The following is a 22,244-nucleotide window of genomic DNA, read 5'->3' on the forward strand; positions in this document are numbered from 1 at the left end:
AATCACAAGAAGATATGCTCCCATGAGCCGAGACCACATTCCAGGTTTTCCGAATAAGATGCCCAAGGTAGATTGGTGAAGGAATTTGCCTTCATTTAAAGATGATGGTAGGAAGGACGCTGCTCTACATCTAGTTAGATTTCACATGCATATTCGCAAGTTGAAGGTTGATTTTCCTGAAGATTGCTTGATGAAGATATTCTTGGCCACTCTGGAAGGCAAATCCCAATCATGGTATGAAAGTTTGCCGCCTGCTTGTATTTACTGTTTAAAGGATTTTCATGCTATGTTCATTGAACGATATAAGGACTCTTATCCATCATTAAATTTAGTTCAAGACTGTTGCAAACATGCTTCAACTTTTATTGAAAGCCTTGAGAAATATTATGAAGATGATAATTTTATGGATGATGAGATCATGGAGGCTCTGTATGAAAATACATTTCAGCATACTTGTCAAAATGATCAGGACATTTTGCAGCAGAATCAAGATCAGCAGGTTGAAGATAATATGGCTGAAAATGATGAAAGGGAGAATGACATTTCAGATCTGCCCACAGAAGAGAGCAGCATGCAAGTAAGTCCAGTGTTGATTGTAGATTGTGATAATGTCCAGTTAGCTACTCCAGGTTCTGTTGAAATCATTTGGAATGCAGAAGACACAGTAATTCATACTGTTAGTCCATCATTAGAACACAGCCTTCATGAAGAAGCAATCCAGTCAGTTCATGAACAGCAAGGTGAGATGTTTGTGCAAGTAAGTGATGAATCTCCTTTCAATAACTCAGTAATAAATGATAGTCTGAGTGCCGTGTCATATGAAGATAATTACTGTTTAAGCAGAAGAAAACAAAAGGCATTGTCTCCTTTGTCTGAAGAGGATATAGATAAGCTCTTGAAAGGTCTTTTTACAGCCCAAGCTACAACAGATTTGCAGTGCACACATAGTCAGGAAAGTGTTGGAAAACTTCTTCCTCTGTTGAAAAAGATGACTGTTTTGTAGATCAGCAAACAGATAACGTTTTCCTTCACAAAGATGATAATCCGGCTGTCATATCATTTGAAGATGACCTACCATATTGTCAGACTACAGAAGATCAGAGCATACAGGATTACCTTTCAGATTCTTCATATGTTTCATGTGCTGAAATGTTTTTCCAAGAAGAGATCTGCTCATCCATTTGTTCGGAGTTTTTTGAAACCCATGAGCATACTTTTATCGAAGCACATGATGAAGGCAGATCAGAATTTGAAACAAAGGACACCTTGATCTTTCAGCAGGAGGTGGAAATGGAAAATCTTCATGTTTTTTACGATCCTCTAGCAAGTTTGTTGCAGCCAGCAGTGAAAGTGTTTATTACAGTGTTTTGTTGCAGCCATGGTCAACTATCTTTTTGGATGCCCAGTGATAGGTTTGTACTGTTGACCAGAAGATCTGATAAGAAGAATCAGTCAAGAAGCCATCTTCTTGATTGGTTGCATTGGCATTTTGATATATTTTGAGGATATATTCTCTTGTGAGAAACGCAAGTGGTTGTCATCATGATTTCAAATCTTGATGGACTGCTGCCCTTCAAAAAGCTTTGTAAAGTCTTGTTTTAAGTCAGTCATGAGTTTGTTGAGTCAGTTTTTTCAAGTTATTTCAGTTTGCCATCAAGTCGGTTTGAGTCAAGTTTCAGTCAAGTTTCAGTCAGTTTTCTGTCAAGTTTTCATTCAATAAATGTGTCAAAGGTTGTGTGTTATCCATTCAAAATAATGACTCCATCGCCCAATGGATGAAGGCACTGTCTAGCTCTTGCAGAGATCTGCGGTTCTTGGCACCTCCAAGGAGCTACCATCCCCATTGGAGCCAATGTTAGTGTCAGTCTTTCCAGCCTTCCTCCAGTGATCAAATATGCTCTTACAAAGTGGTCTCAGAGTGTCAACGTCAAATTTTGTCATTTCAGTGAGTCTTCAAGCAAAATTTGGTCACTAGGCATTAGGTCTAGGGTTTGCTTTCACTCCTTTCAAAATTGCCCAAATGTCAGTCTATTTCACTATTCAGCTGAGTCTATCATCATTCATAGGGTTTTCATCATCATGTCAAGTTCCAATGGGTCATTCTACACCTTGTTCATGCTTCAGTTGAGCCTAAGTAAGGTTCATTTCCCTCTCCTAGGGTTTTGAAGGCAATTTCTCTTGGATGGTCAAATCATTAGCAAAACTTGTATCCAGATATTCATACACCTTCCCCTATCCTTCATGTACCTTATCAAACACTTCCCATCACTGAGATCCCCCAAATTCCTCATTTTTGCACAAACCCTAGTTTCTTGCTACAACTTGGCAATTTTCTAGGTTGGGCCTGTGTTTTGTACTTTTGGACCCCTTCCCCTCACTCGATCTCCGTGATTCCACTTTCACCTTCTCCCTAACATCCCTCCCTACTTCCAAAAATTTCCCCAAGAATTTAGAAGCCCCCTATCCCCTTCATTTCGCTTCATTTCCACAAAATTCCTTGTTTCACACATCGGGATCAGTTTCACTCAAAAGATGTTTTAGAGCAATAAAAGATGAATTTGGAAAAACTGAGAGAAATGTTGGTCCACAACAGGCCAGGGAAGAAAAACCTCCTTCACTTTTTACACAGGTGTCATGGTTTTAGCGAAATGTCAAAAATATCGTTGCCTCAGGAGAATCGAATGCATCTCTGAAGTGACCTTGGGAAAATCAATTTTTCTCCTAGCTTGGTTGGCCAAATGTCTTTTTTGATGAGTCAAATGATAACTAGACACAAAGATCTTTCCAAGCTATCATGAGCTCAATTTGAAGTTGAGGAAGGCATTCAAAATTTGACGGCAACAGCACTCTGCCTTGAGGCAGCCTCATTTGGCACATTTTGACCAGTCTTGGGAGATTTGATTGTTGACAAAGAAAATGAACTCCAAATTGAAAAATTCCCATTTTTGTGGTAAGTAGACTCAAAGACCTTTGCAACAAGCTATCCTGCGCCCAATTTCGACACCGGGAAGGCCTCCAAAAGCCTCCTGCAAAATGCACTATGTTGCTGAGGGTGCGCTACGCGTCAGGAAGGGCGCGCTACGCGTCAGGGGCGCGCTACGCGTCAGGGAGCTTTTCTCAGTGTTATTTTGCATGTGCGCTACACGTCAGAGGGGCGCTACATGTTGGGCAAGGCGTGCTACGCGTTGGGTTTTTCACCCAATAAACTGCCAGCAAGCTACCAAATCCTCTTTTCTCTCAAGCAAATTCCAGGTAGGCTCACATCCACCACTTGTGCTTGGCTTTTGAAAGATAAATGTAATGGGTTCATGAAAAGTTTGCCGTGGATATCCAAGTTTGAAGCACTCCTTTTGCCAATATAAAAAGTGCTGTAGGGTTTGAAAACAGTGTGTTACCAAGGTTGTATTCTTCCTCGTTTCCCTTTGTCATATTTGGCACCTCAAGACAAAGACATCAAGCCTTCATTCCTCATTTTCAACAAATCTGAAATACACTTGGCATAGACTTTCAATACCATGGAGGCGGGCACCAATACATCATATGACCAAGACAACGACTCTACAACAGAATTGCATGCACCGGGAGGGCACTAAAATGTCGAAAAGGGAGGATAGACTCCGAATCTTGGCCGAAGCCTCTTTGGCTGAGCATGTCACTTGATGAGGCACCTTCAGCCCAAATTTCAAAAAATTTGGGGAAAATTTTGTCAATTTTGAAATTTTTATATAAAAAACAGGTTTTTGCCCTCAACGCGTAGCGCGCCGCGCGCTACCCTTAAGTTGGGGAGGTCCATTTCACAAAAACTCAGCATTTTTGGATTTTTCATGACAAATTACACTTGCTCAGCCATTGCCAAGACATTTCATGAAGATTTGGGCCCCCAAAAGGTCAAAAAACAAGAAAAAAATGACCTTCTGCCACTTTTTGGACACACAGGAAACAATCTTGGGAGATTGCATTTTTGGAGGGGAAAATGGCCACCAAATTGAGAAATTCCACTTGGGCTGGAGAGTAGACATTCAGAACTTTCCAACAAGCCCACTTGTGCCTCATTTGGATGCCGGGAAGTGCCCCAAAAGTGGGCTGAAAGGCGCGCTACGCGTTGAGAAATGGCGCGCTACGCATCAGGACATTTTCTCAATTTTTCACCTTCAGCTCAGGAAAACGCAGCTATTTGACCAGTTTTGACTTTTCATGGGATTTTTCACCCTCTTTGATGTAACTAATGTAATTTCATGTTGACATGACACTTATTTACCTATTCTAGAAGATTCATTCATAAAATGGCAAACATTTAATGAATGAATTGGTTTCCTAGCTTATAGAGGCAAGTTGTTTTGACTGCCTAGATTGTAGTGCTTTGTTTAGAATTGGTTGAAACAGCTCCTAGGATGATGAGCTCAACCCCTAGAGGCTAGGGAATGGGTTGGCATGGTCTATATTATGTATTTTCTAAATCATTTTCATGGTTGGAGAGGTTGGACTCTTGAGGGATAAGCTTAGACTATATTACTCTTTGTATCTCTGCAATTTTGGAAAAGGAAAGACCAGGGTTTTGCAGCACTATTTGAGATTCCTGTGGTGATTTGTGTTGATGGTGTGTTTCTCTCATGTACTTGTAAGTTTGTTATGTGTACCATTTTCCTACTCTTCTCTTCTGCAAATTAAGTAAATGAAGTGTTAAGGTAGAATTCATGGTTTCTATGCTCTGCCTTTAAGTTTGCTTAATATCTATGTTTTCATCTGTTTAAGGAGAACTCTCGATGGTTTCTTGCTATCCTTAGCTCCTCACTGGTCATTTCTATCCATTCACTTATTTCAAAGGCATCAAGACAATCTCCTACCTTGCCCCAAAAAGACCTCTGCAAAAATTGTGTCTCATCCCCGCACCCAAAATTGTTGTGCTCAGTTTTCCAACAAAACCCTAAAAATTTGAAATCAAACTTTCCCTATCAGTTTACTAGCCTAAAATCAGTGTTCTTTATTGGTCATCTCAACCCTTTGAAGACATTTTTCCGAGATAGACCCGGAGATATCCCTCTCCTGTCCTCGTAGGGCTAGCTACGAGGCTAAGTGGTTTGATGTTGCCTTGAGTTTCGCCTTCCTCATCCTGGGGCAAATTCGAGCGCTAACAATACCAGCGGAAGATGCGTGCGCCACCAGCTCCGCTGCACCCTGTAGTGACCGTTGGCCCTTTTGAAAAATGGGGCATTGATTATACAACCTGTCAGCCTCACTCGGTCGGGGGGCATGGGTTTATTATCGTTGCCGTCGATTACTTTACAAAATGGGCCGAGGCGATGCCCACATTAACTGAAGACGGTCACACAGTGGCACAATTTTTGTTCAATCATGTTATCACGTGGTTCGGAGTTCCACAGGCCATCGTCACGGATCACGGAAAGCATTTCCGTAATCACATGATGACCGAACTGACAACCCAACTAGGCTTACGGCATGATAGTTCGACCCCGTACTATCCTCAGTCTAACGGCCAGGTTGAAGTTGTTAACAAGATTTTGGTTACTATGCTTCAACATACTGTTGACATGCATAAGTCTAATTGGCGTCTGATGTTGTTTCCCGCCTTGTGGGCCTACCGAACCTCTGTGAAGGATGCCACCGGTTTCACTCCATTTCAACTAGTTTATGGACTGGAGGCTACCCTTCCTATAGAATATGAAATTCCTTCGTTAAAAATAGCCGTCGAGTTGCTTTCCAACACTACTCCGGTAGAGGAACGGCTTATTTACCTAGAACGGTTGGATGAGACCTGTTGCCTAGCCTCTCTAGCTATCGAAGCTCAAAAGAAGAGAGTTAAAACTCACTTCGACCATGCCATTCATCCTCGTTCCTTTGTTGAGGGAGATCTAGTCCTGCTATACGACCAAGCAAATGACAAGCTGGGGGCAGGAAAACTCGAGTCCATGTGGCTAGGCCCTTATATTGTAAAGAAAGTCTTGCAGAAAGGGGCATATGAGCTAGTTGACTATGAAGGTAATCCTCTTGATAAGCCCCGCAATGGGCTGTACTTGAAAAAGTACTATGCATGATTCATGCACTTCGATTTATACATGCGTGTGTGTGTGTGTGTTTTCATGTTTTTGGCTTGGTGTGAAGGCATGATTGCCCCTTATTGTGTTTTTGCTTCTTGTGCAGATGTCAAGTGCACCTTATGTTGGTTTCGCTGATGGTGCCTGCCGCAGCACTCGCAATTTGTCCTCTGCGGCGTGGGTGATCTACGATCCTCATAGTGAGTTGATAGATCTTCAAGGTGTGTGTTTAGGTTGTACTACAAACAATGTTGCTGAATATAGTGTTGTTATTGAATTATTAGCCGAGGCGATTAATCTCGGTATTCGTACATTGGTTATTAACCTAGACTCTCAACTTGTCGTCCATCAGCTCAATGGGCGATATTCCATCAGAGACCGTCACATTTTAAGGTTGTACTTACGTGTTAAATTGTTAGAAAGGAATTTTGACTTCATCACATATCAGCATATTCCACGATGATTAAACACATTATCTGATGCATTGGCTAATCGTGTATTAGATAGACATTTGCGTAATCTATAATCAAAACATCATACAAGCAAGCACATAAAAGCATAATAATAAACCATAGGCATATGTATATATATGTCTGTGTCATAATGTTTGCACCGTGTGCGTTACATGATCAAAAAAATAATATATGTTCATCCTGATACATCCTAGGACGACATGTCCCTCAAAAAATATGCATGAAAGAAGCCTAGAAGTCTAGTCACGGTGGTGCTCATGATAGCACGTCACCGCGCGCACCAATCGTCTCAACAGACGATGGATGCGAGTCGGCACCCCCACTGTGTGCCTTTGGCATGCAAAAGGCACGTCCGCCAATCTAGCGTAACCCAGAATCCCTTGGGTGAGTCCCTCGAGATTCTGCACCAGCTCTTCCCCCACGGCACCCCTTGCCTGAGGGTCAGCTGCGGGTTGGCCCCTTCGCGCTATAGGAGACAAGCCAGCTGGTCACTCTGGGCCTACATCTTCATATACATACGACTGTCATCAGAACATGCATGTATTAACAAAAAAAAATGAAAATACATAAAACATCAAAAATGAAGAGATCATACCTAACTCCTCGTCCCACTCCTCTCCCTCTGGCAGTGGGAGGTCTAGATCCCCGATGAAGTTAGTCCCCGCGTATGGCCAATCCTCCACTACGATCAGCTGACGACGGAGCCATATGAAGAATTCGGGCCGCCAAGACATCTGCTGGCCCCCTCCTCCTCTGGGCATCAATGTTGCCCAGCGAGTCATCCTAGGCTCTTGTGGCAATGGATCAGCCACTACAGCTCCCTGAATCTGAAAGAGGGGTAATCGTTCCAAGAAGAATGACACCACAATTGAGCCATACCCAAACTGTTTCACTCCTCCATGCTTACACTTTGTAAGCTGTCTTTTGATGTTGGTAGTCACCGCTGTAGCCCAATCAAAGATGGTGGGGCTGAGGCATTCTGTCGCTAGTAACAGATGATTCTTGCTCGCCTCATGGGGCGCCTGTACCCCAGCTGCACGCGTGATGGTGAACAGTATCACCTTAAGAAACAAGTCCTGGATGGTGGCTGTAGAGTCATTAATATGCCATTATTATTGTCACTTGTGAACGTTTATTTCACCCATTTCTACCATTCTTCATCATGACATTTATTATAATTTATCATTTAAATCCATTTTATTAATTATTTATGCTCTCATGAATAAATATTATTTATTCTCCTTTATTTCTAATAAATTGATTATTATGCATTATTTTACCAATGATAGTGCTAATAAGTTGGTTATAACATTATTCACCATTTTTAGCCTCCAAAGTAACTTCCAGATTGAAGATTTGATTTTTAAATCAGCCAACTCAGAAATTCGCTGGTTTAAGGAGTGACAGTTTTGCGGTTAAGATTCTGAGAAAATGAAGACGAATTTGGAAAATCCGGAACATGGGTTTTGTCCAGAACGGGCCCAATTATCTTCATGAAGAACAGATTGCCCAAATTCGGCTTGTACAGGGAGAAACGCAGGGTTCTTTGAGCACGATTTTCTCAGATTTGCAGTTGCGGCCGCCCTCCAAATCTCAGCTGTAAACCCAAATTCGTCTTGCTTTTGTTGAAGAGATGAGAGAGAATATATTTTCTTGTTGATCATCTGGTTAGAATCAACCCAAATTTATCATGTTGTAATTATCTATGCTCTGATCTTTCTCTATTTAAATGAAACCAAAGATCAGAGGAGGGGAGGATTGTTTTTTTAATTTTACACTTTCGGAATAAACTTTGATCGCTGAGTCTCATTGAGACCTGACTTTGTTATACTTTTGTGGATGCAATTAATATAAAAGACTTGGTGTTCATTCCGTCTCTGCGTCTGGAGTAATCTAAGGTGGTGTACCATCGGCAGCTAAGGGCCCAGCTCCGGAGGACACTTGCCTTTGTATCATTATACGGTGATTTGTGTGTGGACTGTTTATCTTTATGACGTAGCAATCTGATACATTCTTTATATGATACACTATTATTCTGTTATGATCAATGAATGAACGATTTCTCCATGTAAGAACTCTGCACTATGTAAATGAATTCACACGGGGTCGAATTGTATCATTATTCAGCTGTTTCTGTAACAGAGTGCTGGTATGAATATTTGTGGGATTCGAGGGTAGCATCATTCTGTTTAGAAACATAGCTGCATCATTCAATACTTTCAGATTGCTATATTAATGTAAATCATGTACATACGGGTGATAGTTGTTGTTTCGTAATTCATTAAGGATTGCTGTTCCATTTGATTGCTGTTGTCCCATTTGATTATTGCTGTTCCATTTTACTGCTGTATCATTTATTGCTGTCCCATTTCCATTTCGCCATTCCGTTTTACTTTCTGCTGATTTATTTACTTGCCTTTATTGTTTTAGTGTGGGAGGAGGATCAAGGCTGTCGTGAGACACAGCAGACGCTATTATGCTCCCAGATCCATGATCCATACTCTAATTCCTTTTCCTTCATCAATTTCTAGAGGAATGAGTTATTGCTACTATATCCTCGATTGATGGTCGTTTGAATGAATGATTTAGTTTAGAACATTTCGGTTTCTTGCTGTTTCAATTAGATTTCTTTTTCAAGCATTCATTTACTTTTGGGTTTTAAGCACTATACTGCGAAACATTACTCTTAAGTAAATAGCCGCCTCAGACAGAGTACACTCTTGAAATAAAAAGTCGTCCCTGGGTTGATAATTAATGTGAGGTAATTAGGAGTTCACAAGACACCTTTTTATCGCTCCACATTTTGGCGCCGTTGCCGGGGAGAGTGTAGCCATTTCTAAAGAGTAGTGTGAATCTGATAGGGAAGAGTTGGATCTTAAAAACGGAAGGTAAGAACCTGCGTACGGAGCATGTAAAAGCCCTGCTCCACTGTCCGCTTTCCTAACAGATTCGTTGTTGCTTTGTTGGGTAGAAATAGATGTTTGAATTTTTGAATGATTAGGAAAAAGATAGAAATTTTTTGAATCACATGATCTCATGCAAGTGGTGATGTAAGCACCACCCATTTCACTAACCGATTGACAGGAACATTTGAAGAAGGAGCCTCGAAGAAACACATGAAGAACATCTTCTATTATGGTAAGAAATGGCTCACGTTTCTACTTTTGAATTTCCTATCAAAGATCTAGGAGTGACACAAATGCACATAATTCCCCCATCTTTACCAAATTTTCATGGTTTAGCAAATGAAGATTCACATACATTTATGTTTGAGTTTGAAATACTTTGTAGAGGATATGATTATTGTACTAATGATCAAAGATTGAAAGTGTTTCCTCTTACTCTAAAAGGAGCAGCTCTCCGATGGTTCATGAGCCTAGGTGGGAATTGCATCCAATCATGGGAGGACATGAAGAACATATTCTTGAAGAAGTACCAAGACTATTGCAAAGCCAATGAAGATATTTTCTATATGATACAAGGGGAGGATGAAAATTTGGAGGACTATGTAGATCGATTTCAATACAACCTTCAAAAATCAAAATATAAGCATTTGGAGAAAGAGATCTTAAAAACACTCATTCTTAAAGGAATCAAAGATGAATGTTTAGAAATCTTAAATCTGATAGGAAAAGGTGATGTTTTTCAGTTATCATATGATGATGTTTGTGAGTTGTGCATAAGGTATTCAAGAGGAATCTCCAAGGCTGGTAAGAATTCTAGAGATGTTTTTTCTTTGTTCTCCAAATCAGCTACAAGAATAGGAGACATAAGAGCTGAAATCAATGTGTTATTTGAAAATTTTAAAGTTGATTTTATTAGCTCTCTAAATGTAAAATTGGATGTTTTGCAGGTTCATAAAAATCAAGAATTGGATGAAGTGTTTTGCCCTCATGACCGAAAGGAGCATCTCATAGATACTCACTCTTCCTTATCTAGGATGGAAGTGGCATATCAAAGAGATGGGAAAGCTGCAACAAGGCCTATAGGTATGGTTCAAAACACTTTTTCTCCATTGTCATACTTGCATAATCCATTATGGAATGCTAATGTGTTAGGGCAGCCATGTCAATATAACCACCTATCTTGTTCACAAGTTGGGCATGGCTCATCTTATGATGGCATGACTACTCTCCCTCATCTTGTAGCACAAGCACATTCTCCATATTCTCCACCAGCTCTTTCACAACACCTTGCTTGCCCATCAAAACCATTCACACAACCCAATCAGCCACATCATCAAAATGCTCCATTCCATACACATTTTCCTGCTCAACTAATTCCACACCCTCACCATAATAAACCAGTACAACATGCTTACAATGTTGAGCTGGCAAATTTACCCACCCTTCCCACCCATTCTATCTCACATGCGTTATTAAAGAAAACCTACAATGAGATTCAGAATGTTTCAAATGCAAAAATTGTAGAAGCTATGGAAGAAAATGAGATTTCTTGTAGGATGCATCAACAAACTATTTTAAAAGCTCAAGAACTTCATGATATGATGGCTATGCGAAATCAAGAAAATAAAGGATACATTGAAGATTGGTTTCACTCCATCATTTGTTTGCAACATCACTCTATGCTTCAACAATTTTTGATATCATTTTTTCAAGGGAAGCCACCTTCTCATACCCTAATTTTTATCAACATGTATTTTTCAAATTTGGGTATGTGCATACTAGAGGCCTTATTTCTAACATGGTTCCACTGGAAATACTCTTATACATAAACATAATCAATTCTCAAAGAAGAGTAGGATAGTGGAGAAAATAAAATAAATAACGAAATAAAACAAACACATTTTTTTTATTTTTTTGTAAAAAACTAGGGTTTTTGTTGCAACATGCTATGCAAATCAACATCGGTGATAAATTTTTTATAATTTGTGTTTGTAGATGAATCATAATGGAAATAATAAGTTCTACAAACACTCATTTTCATTTTTATCACCAATTTGAAAAAATGCTTGAATTTCATTTTTTTGGCTTGTGGGCTTGATGAACTTTCTGGAAAAACAGTCGGGACAGTCATGTTTTGAGGGACCAAAAATGAATATTTTTAAAACCTGTTTCTATTCTAGGTAGCCCTTGATGTCTACTTTCTAGCCCAATTTGAATCACTCAATTTGGATTTGAAACGAAAAAGTTAGAACCAAAACATTGACCGGTTATCTAGCGGGCAGCTCAGGAACAGAGTTGGGACAGTCAGTTTTTGGAGGCCTAAATGACCATATTTTTAAAACCTGTTTCTATCCTAAGTAGCCCTTGATGTCTACTTTCCAATCCAATTTGAATCACTCAATTTGGATTTGAAACGAAAAAGTTAGAGCCAAAACATTGACCGGATGTCTAGCGGGTAGCTCAGGAACAGAGTTGGGACAGTCAGTTTTTGGAGGCCTAAATGAATGAATTTTTAAAACCTGTTTCTATGGTAGATTCCCCTATGAATCTAGTTTACAATGCAATTAGAATCACTCATTTTTGATATCGTATGGGGAAGTTATGATCAAAATACTGACTGTCTATCGTAAATCAGCACCCTTAAAACTATGTCTTTCCGGTTGTTCCTTACAGTATTTGACCCATCAATTCTTCTTCTCTTCAAAACCTGTTTCTATTGGAGATAAATAAATGAATTTACTTTCATTTTCAATTTGAATCATTTGAATCCGACATCAAACGAAAAAGTTACGCTTGAAATATCAACTGTTGGTCTAAACCGGGTAAACGACAATGACTCTATTATGCAGGTTGTTCTAACTAAAATTGACATATCATATCATTGAATCTTTAAAACCTATTTCTAATGGAGATAAACCTTCGAATTAGCTCTCATCTGGCTTTGGAATCACTCAATTTGGACGAAAAACAAAGAAGTTGTGATTAAAACACTGCTGGTTAGTATGGTCGACCACTGCTCTCCCGCAGGTAACAAATATTACTTTGTTATTTTCTCCAAGGATTTGTTCTACAGAGTAACTACTTGTTGTTTTTTGCATAATTCTTGGATTAGGGGAGCCCGATCACCTCTCTTTCTCCATGATTGAATGTTTTATTGCAGGTAGATACTCGTTTTTTGCAGGTCTTGGGAAAATAAAGAAGGTCAATTTATGGACGAGTGATTTTTCAAAGAAATTTTTATAAAACAAAGGAATTTTATCCAAATCATTACCCAACGGATTCATAATAGAATAAATGAAGAATTGATTTCCATTTGAAGATTCATGTCATGTCTTTGCTGCCAAAACATTTTTCGAATAGATCATTTTTTTGACATAACATCATAGCTGTTGCAACTCAATTTATTTTACATATTGTTTTTAAATAAAATGTTGTTTTTTTCTAATTTCTTTTATATTTTGTGTTTCAGGTGTTGCTTCATTCAAAGTGCAACTCATCCTCAGCATCAATGCAGTGAACAGCTAATTCATTCTTTGCGTGTTTTTGCTATTTTTGCTGTTCCTTTTCGAAATGGAACACCATTTGTGTGATTTTGCTGTTCCTTTTCGAAATGGAACAACATTTGTGTGTTTTTGCTGTTCCTTTTCGAAATGGAACAACATTTGTGTGTTTTTGCTGTTCCTTTTCGAAATGGAACAGCACTTGCGTGTTTTTGCTGTTCCTTTTCGAAATGGAACAACACTTGTGTGTTTTTGCTGTTCCTTTTCGAAATGGAACAACATTTGTGTGTTTTTGCCGTTCCTTTTCGAAATGGAACAACATTTGTGTGATTTTGCTGTTCCTTTTCGAAATGGAACAGCATTTGCGTGAGCACTTTTTGCGTGTGTTTTTGCTGTTCCTTTTCGAAATGGAACAACATTTGTGTGTTTTTGCTGTTCCTTTTCGAAATGGAACAGCATTTGTGTGTTTTTGCTGTTCCTTTTCGAAATGGAACAGCATTTGTGTGTTTTTGCCGTTCCATTTCGAAATGGAACAGCATTTGTGTGTTTTTGCCGTTCCTTTTCGAAATGGAACAACATTTGTGTGTTTTTGCCATTCCTTTTCGAAATGGAACAACATTTGTGTGTTTTTGCCGTTCCTTTTCGAAATGGAACAACATTTGTGTGTTTTTGCCGTTCCTTTTCGAAATGGAACAGCATTTGTGTGTTTTTGCTGTTCCTTTTCGAAATGGGACAGCATTTGTGTGATTTTGCTGTTCCTTTTCGAAAAGGAACAGCACTTGCGTGTTTTTTGCTGTTCCTTTGCGAAAAGGAACAGCACGTGCATGTTTTTGCTGTTCCTTTGCGAAAAGGAACAGCACTTGTGTGTTTTTGCTCATCCTTTGCGAAAAAGAACAACATTTGAGTGTCTCTGTTGTTCATTTCTCAGAAGAAACAACATTTGTGATTTTTCGAACGACATTTGCATTTTCACGTTTTTTGTATGTATTTTTGTTTTTTTTTTGGTGTGCATTTTCTTTGATGTTCCTTACACGAAACACCGCTTTGTGAGTGTTTTTTCTGTTCATTCAAAAGAGAAACACTTTGGGAATATTTTTGAGGGCAACCCTTTCCTTTCTCTTGTGGGATTATTCATAGTCAGCTCAACCACATTCTCCTGATTCTCTTTCATGGCATGAAGTACACTATTTTTATGAGGACAAAAATTATGGATTCTTTTGAAGCAAGTATTATCATTTACGTTATGATCTTTAACAGGACAACTCCTTGATGTTAGATTCTTTTCAAAAAGGGACACAATTATTTATATATTACTTTACTGCATTGTTTTTGCTGTACATGATATTGATTGATCATCTTAATACCATGCTGGTTCCACCCTTCCTGGTTATAATCTTCTCTGTCTGTAATAAATGAGATTATGGGTATATTTTTTTATATTGACATGTTCAACTTCTTCCGCCATCCCTGCTCTTAAGGAGTATTGAGCCTCCCTCTTTTTATCATAAAAATGTGTAATAACAACAAAATTTTGTTCGCATATGGAGGATAGGGGGTCTCATTACGAGCCAGCCTACCATGTTCATAAGGCTGTAACAAAGTGACATTCCCATTATGGCCACCACACCAGGGTTATGATCCATTGGATAGCCAAATTATCCTTGAAACAGGAGGTCTCATCACGAGCCGGCCTGATCACTTTTGCTACCTCCTAGTGAATGGCAGTGTGGTTATCTGGTTACCACGCCAGCACATTGATCTCTTCTGTAGAACAGCACTAAAACTCTCCATTTATAAATTGAGGATCCTGGCTCATGCGGGTTAAAAAGCAACCCTGCCGAGGCTATGGACGCCTGCTGGCAGCAGTGGCTCTGCTTATGGTATTGAAGTTATATCTTATCGTCAATTATTATTATAATACCCTTTTCTTATTTTCTTTTTATCAGAGAAGTTATTTCCTTAACTTTTTCCCTGTTTGAACCTTTATGCATGAGAAATTGTTTTATGATCAATCACATCATTTTCAGCTCGAATACCGTCAGCAAAGCATCTTTTTAGCATATTGTTGTCCTTTTTCGTTTTGCATAAACTATCATCACTCCACAGCGTCCTATCTCTTATTCATAACTATCTTTACACACTTTGCTCTCAACATAACCATAATTTTCACCGTCTTATCATTGATAAGTGTACTCTGCTTTACTTACTGATATATTGTTCACTCCATTGCCTTGCCGTCCGCACCACCCCTTTCATATGCTTTATGGTTATGGGACCCATTTTCCAATTGGAGGGGGGAATGTATGCATTATGGGATTGCATGCGATATGATTACTGCACTTTGCCATACCTCGTTGATTTGAGTTTTTCTAATTGCAATTTTGCATGCATCTTATCTATTTCTATTCAAAACTAACATTACGGATTCAAGAACATTGTATGCAAAATAGTGCTTTGTTTACAGGAGAACAACAAGTATGCAGGGGAAATTCTATTCGTAGCATGACCACACTATTGCACTTCACAGTAGAGGCTCGTGAACGTGAACAATTCTTCAGATATGATGTGCTTCTCTGGATTCCACCTTTTGCATCACTTTCAGCACCAACTCTATCTACATCAGCTTCAACAACTGCCAGTCCATATATGTCATTCCACATTTTTTGGAGGTAAAACTTGAGGTAAAATCGCATAGTTTTCTAATTTATTATGAATTTAGGAGAATTTCATCAAAATCTATTTTGAGCATTATTTGTCATCTTTCATTCCACATCTTTACCACTTTCCCTTTTTCAGCAGCATATCATTTCCGAGTATGGGGGAGTGTTCCTTCATTTTTATTTTTTTTCTTATCACCACGCCATTTATATTCTTTATCATCCATTGCTATTCTTATTCACTCTCAACACCTCCCTTATTCCATGTTGTTTTACACCAAGCATAGAATTCAATAGCTGGTAGCAACCACCTTTATTTGTTTTCTAGCATCGCATGAGGACATGCTAATTTTTCAGAGAGAGGGAGGAATTGCTATGCATGATGGATATTTTCTACTTTCTTCCTTATTTAAGGCATACAATTTCATTTTTTGATTTCCACATATTTTTTAAAAACTATGAACTCAATTCTTGTAATTTTTGGAAAACACATACCTATCATTAATACAAACCCACACAATTTCAAGTAGTGGTTCATAAAATTTCGGAAATCATGCACTCTCACCTACAGCCATTTTGTTTATATCTCATGATCCATGCATCAAAACAATCTGATTCTTGGATCATAAAGGCATTCATATATTATAAATTTACTTGCCAAATTTCAACAAAAGCTGGTTTGTAAGTTTTTGAGAAAATGGTTCATGAAGTTTGCTGTTACATATATCATATTTTGTTGCAACTTCATATATACATATAATTGAATGTCAATGTAAAAATTGTTATGTCTTCATCAAGATTACCAAAATATTCATTAATTAAGGAAGAATTCATTTGTTCTATCCATTTCATGAGCTGAGATGAACATATTTTTTTATTGCTTGGTTAACACATGGGTTTTTGTCTTTGGGTTGCATGAGGACATGCAATATATTCAGTTTTCGTTGCATGAGGATATGCAATATATTGAGTGTGGGGGTGTGTAGAGTCGTTAATATGCCATTATTATTGTCACTTGTGAACGTTTATTTCACCCATTTCTACCATTCTTCATCATGAGATTTATTATAATTTATCATTTAAATCCATTTTATTAATTATTTATGCTCTCATGAATAAATATTATTTATTCTCCTTTATTTCTAATAAATTGATTATTATGCATTATTTTACCAATGATAGTGCTAATAAGTTGGTTATAACATTATTCACCATTTTTAGCCTCCAAAGTAACTTCCAGATTGAAGATTTGATTTTTAAATCAGCCAACTCAGAAATTCGCTGGTTTAAGGAGTGACAGTTTTGCGGTTAAGATTCTGAGCAAATGAAGACGAATTTGGAAAATCCGGAACATGGGTTTTGTCCAGAACGGGCCCAATTATCTTTTTAAAGAACAGATTGCCCAAATTCGGCTTGTACAGGGAGAAACGCAGGGTTCTTTGAGCACAATTTTCTCAGATTTGCAGTTGCGGCCGCCCTCCAAATCTCAGCTGTAAACCCAAATTCGTCTTGCTTTTGTTGAAGAGATGAGAGGGAATATATTTTCTTGTTGATCATCTGGTTGGAATCAACCCAAATTTATCATGTTGTAATTATCTATGCTCTGATCTTTCTCTATTTAAATGAAACCAAAGATCAGAGGAGGGGAGGATTGTTTTTGTAATTTTACACTTTCGGAATAAACTTTGATCGCTGAGTCTCATTGAGACCTGACTTTGTTATAATTTTGTGGATGCAATTAATATAAAAGATTTGGTGTTCATTCCGTCTCTGCGTCTGGAGTAATCTAAGGCGGTGTACCATCGACAGCTAAGGGCCCGGCTCCGGAAGACACTTGCCTTTGTATCATTATACGGTGATTTGTGTGTGGACTGTTTATCTTTATGACGTAGCAATCTGATACATTCTTTATATGATACGCTATTATTCTGTTATGATCAATGAATGAACGATTTCTCCATGTAAGAACTCTGCACTATGTAAATGAATTCACACGGGGTCGAATTGTATCATTATTTAGCCGTTTCTGTAACAGAGTGCTGGTATGAATATTTGTGGGATTCGAGGGTAGCATCATTCTGTTTAGAAACATAGCTGCATCATTCAATACTTTCAGATTGCTATATTAATGTAAATCATGTACATACGGGTGATAGTTGTTGTTTCGTAATTCATTAAGGATTGCTGTTCCATTTGATTGCTGTTGTCCCATTTGATTATTGCTGTTCCATTTTACTGCTGTATCATTTATTGCTGTCCCATTTCCATTTCGCCATTCCGTTTTACTTTCTGCTGATTTATTTACTTGCCTTTATTGTTTTAGTGTGGGAGGAGGATCAAGGCTGTCGTGAGACACAGCAGACGCTATTATGCTCCCAGATCCATGATCCATACTCTAATTCCTTTTCCTTCATCAATTTCTAGAGGAATGAGATATTGCTACTATATCCTTGATTGATGGTCGTTTGAATGAATGATTTAGTTTAGAACATTTCAGTTTCTTGCTGTTTCAATTAGATTTCTTTTTCAAGCATTCATTTACTTTTGGGTTTTAAGCACTATACGGCGAAACATTACTCTTAAGTAAATAGCCGCCTCAGACAGAGTACACTCTTGAAATAAAAAGTCATCCCTGGGTTGATAATTAATGTGAGGTAATTAGGAGTTCACAAGACACCTTTTTATCGCTCCACAGTGGCGATATCCACCTTGGAACTGTTTCTCCCAAATTGGGCCTCTGGACACACTCGGGCCTTCACTTCATCTATCTTCTCTCCAGAAGGTCTGCTTCCAGTCAAAATAGGGTTCGCCCCTCTCCGTGACAGCCCAGTAATGAAATACACATCAGACATGTCCAGCTCTAAGGTTTGGTCCCGTAAGCGAAATACTTGGTCATCCACATCCCAAGCATCAACTATGAACTGCAATAAGTCAGGCTGAGCTCGCAGGTAAGATGTGAGGAAGAACTTCTTGAGACCACAGTCTCTTAAAGCATTCATGCATCCCTCATCCTCTATGGCCAAGGCATCTACGGCATCATGTTATCGTTCTTTCCATTCCACCACCATTTTTGCTTGTTTCCTGCACCCACAAGGATGAATAAATCATTATTAGAACATTGGTAAGCTTACAAACCGGACGAATTTCAAAAATAATGAGAAAATTCAAGGTAAAAATTAGGTCGCGCGGTTGGCACGACACCTTTGGGCAAATAACCCCATTGGCGCGGATCCGTGCCGGATACCCGCGCCAATGGGGCGCGGCCCTAAATTTTAAATTCCTCCTTGCAGAGGCTCAATCAGGGAACAAAATGCATAAAAAAGGTATGGAAATGGAGCTAAGGAAAGCGCCTCTTACCTGGAACCGACGAAATCCCGAATGGTTGCACAGATTGGTTGAAATCACCGTCCGAAGTTTGCTCCCCAAATGGACTACTCCTACTATTCAAGAGGTAAAAAGTAAAAGTAATTCTATTTTTTACATTTTCACCATATTTATAGACTTTTTGACTTATTTTTAGGTTTAAAAAGTTATTTTTTGAATATTTTAATATATTTTTGGTCGAGAATGGGTTTTACACTTGCTTCTTGTGCAGCGACAGGTCTTTTATGCAACTTCGATGGTGAAACGAGTTGTATTTTATGCTTTTTCGGACTCGGTAAATACATGAAAAAGTAACTGTGGAGTCATCTTTCAGCTCTTTTCTGACTCGCTAAACATGAAAAGATCGTCGAGTTACCCCTCTCGACTCTTTAAATGTAAATCAGAGGCGGTCGTCTTTAAACTCTTTTCCGACCGTGTAAAAACGAAAAGATCGTCAGACTCTTGTCGTTTTAGGTTCGTTAATGGTTACGAAACGACGTGATATCGATCGTTTTTTTACTTTTTCAGGTCGGTGTCACTACATATGAATAGTACTCCTCGATCGTAATGATCGGGCAGTTCTTTCGAGCATTGTTTTATACTTTTTTGGGCTCGGGAGACACAACTTTACGAAAAAGGACCCCCCTGGAGTTTTCTTTTCTGCTGTCTTTTTAGACTCTCTAAACAGGAAAAGACGCTGAGTTCTTCTTTTTTCAGACTCGTTAAAACTCAATGATATCGGATTCTATCATAATGACGCCTTCCAAGCATATGCTATCCCCGTCAAGCTTGTCATCAAAAAATAATCGGGGTACTCGCCAGAAATGGTGGGGAAAATGGACCCATAATTGTCGTCGTGTTGGCAGTATGTCGCTCTTGAACATGGCACTAGTCTGCATTCGTGTCTGGGTGGGAACATCTCATCTTGTTTCACATTAGCCTCCGTGGGTTTGGGTTATCCTGTTTGACCTCTCATCTTCTCATTGCCTTGTCACCATGACCTCTGCTCATTTGATGTCAAATACTGCCAAGTCTACTGTCGTGCCGCTGATATGTTCAAGAGAAGTTGACCTCTGCAGCATTACAACCTCCCTCTGATACCTCACATAATTCTGATTCACCACAACATCTTTCCTCTGTCTCATGTCAATGATGTGGGAAACATTATGGTCCACCTTTGATCAAGGTCACTTCCTGTCGACTTCAACTCATTATCCAGGAAGCTGATCTAGAGACTCCCTTCCGGTGCCTTATAGCCTGCATGCCTCAATGGCAGGTTCTTCGTGTTCGACACGAGGTTTTCATTATTGGCCTCTGATCGAATGATTCTACGGGTGTTCGACGCCAGCTCATTGATTCACACGCTGTAGATTGTACCTATAGTACCTTGAGGACCATTGTCATTATTGGTGGTACCTCTCGCGTCTGTTAACAGTTTTCATCATTGACTGGTAATCAAACGATGTTCATGCATGTTCGACTCCAACTTATGTATTCACATGCTTGAACTTGTACTCTGTTCGGGTCGAGATGGAGCGCAAGACCCTGGATTTTGTTTGTTGGAATCCAGGCTGCGGTTTGTGGCTTATTATGATCATTACATGACTCATTCACTGGATGGCTGCGACCATGCCTGAGTCTATTTATCGATCCTCTCTGGATGGTTGCGCCCATACCTTGGATCTAGATTGTTATGTACTCTGTTACGGATGGCTGCGCCCATACCACATATATCATGTACTTGAGATATCAGTTGTATTTCTTTACGCAGGTTCTCCGACGGTCGTGTTTCAGTTACACATGTTCTTGTAAAGCATTTCACCCCTCTCTCTCCCTCGGGCCTCATGCTTTAGGGGGCATCTGTTACACAACAATTTGTCACCGTTTGTCACCGTCCCTGTTACCCCTCACCCGCACACTGGAGGACTCATTCTGGGACCTGTGAGAAGTGACATGACCTGAAACCACTTGCTTTATATTCCTCTAAGTATGAGCTTCATATGCCCTGAAGACATCTCCTACAGAATACCCATGAAAACAACTCTTTTTGCATTAGTGCGGGTCCACAGTTTACTGCCCGCGCCAATGGGGGAAATCCTCTAAATAGGGCGCGCTATTGGCGCTCTGTTTCAGAATCGCACTCGCGCCAACCGAATTGAGTAAAGTTTTCAACAAACAAGCTTCCGAAGGTTCTCCTTAACCCATTCACCAACTGAACCTATGTTGAGCTAGGATGGCTTGGCTTCGAATCTCCATAGAAGGGAAGTGGTTTGCCACCTTTCATGGAAGTTTCTAAGTCATAAATCCAATCCCATGAATAATGTGGTTGATCCTATCTCTTTCCTCTCTATCTATAAAAGCTTGTCTCTATGCCTTGAGCAAGCTAGTTCCAGCATAGTGATAGAGAATACTAGGAGTTCAAGAGTTTGAAGCTGCAAGAGCCTTCTTTGCACCCATAAGGCCAAATCTAAGTAAGGAGATTCTTGTCACCCAAGAGAGAGAGGCTTGTTTCCCATCCCAACAAGCTTTGCAAGACTTGTGTAGCTGACTACCCAGCCAAAGGAGGATTTGACGTCAGAACAATGGTTGTATTCTTTTTTGTTATTTATCAATAATAGATGACTATCATTATGGTTCCACTCTCATTGTCTTATGATTGATGTTGAGTTATATCTTTTCTGACTGATATATAGTTGCATCCATTGGATTTTATGCTTGTATTTGTGTTGTTCTTTGCATGTGCAGGTGTCTAATCACGGAGATCGGTGGGGATCGTGACCGGCCGAGGCAAAGGAACGAGGGCGACGTCTCTTCTACGAATATTAGCGTTGGAATACAAGTAGGTTCTCATCATCCACTTTTGATTTGCAATTAGGAACTTGCGTGGTAGCATTGTTTGATTGTTGCTAGACCCGGTCTAGGCTAGTAGGGATCGTCTCTGTCCACAGAGAGGATTTACCTCCACAACAGGAAGGTTAAGTGACGACGTGATGGAATGCTGATATGCGATGGGCTGATAGCAATGAAAAGAGATCAGAGGTCAGAGATAACAAAGGTAAAGAGGAATAAAGTAGAGGAGTATATATATTATATAGATGCGATATAATAACACAAACCCGAATAGGTTATAGCAACAATCCTTAATATGACATCGCGTCCGCCCATTGGAATCCTCATATCGTAAGTTATAAAGGGCTATCACCCCTGAAACCTCCGATTGCGATAATATATGTGGACCCACGGCTCCATTATTAACCGCCCTAATGTAATATCGCATCCGCTATGTCACTAG

Source organism: Pinus tabuliformis, chromosome 2_2 (assembly GCF_031772625.1).
Source record: "Pinus tabuliformis cultivar Carrire ecotype Pingquan chromosome 2_2, CPIR1, whole genome shotgun sequence".
NCBI classification, from domain to species: Eukaryota; Viridiplantae; Streptophyta; class Pinopsida; order Pinales; family Pinaceae; genus Pinus; species Pinus tabuliformis.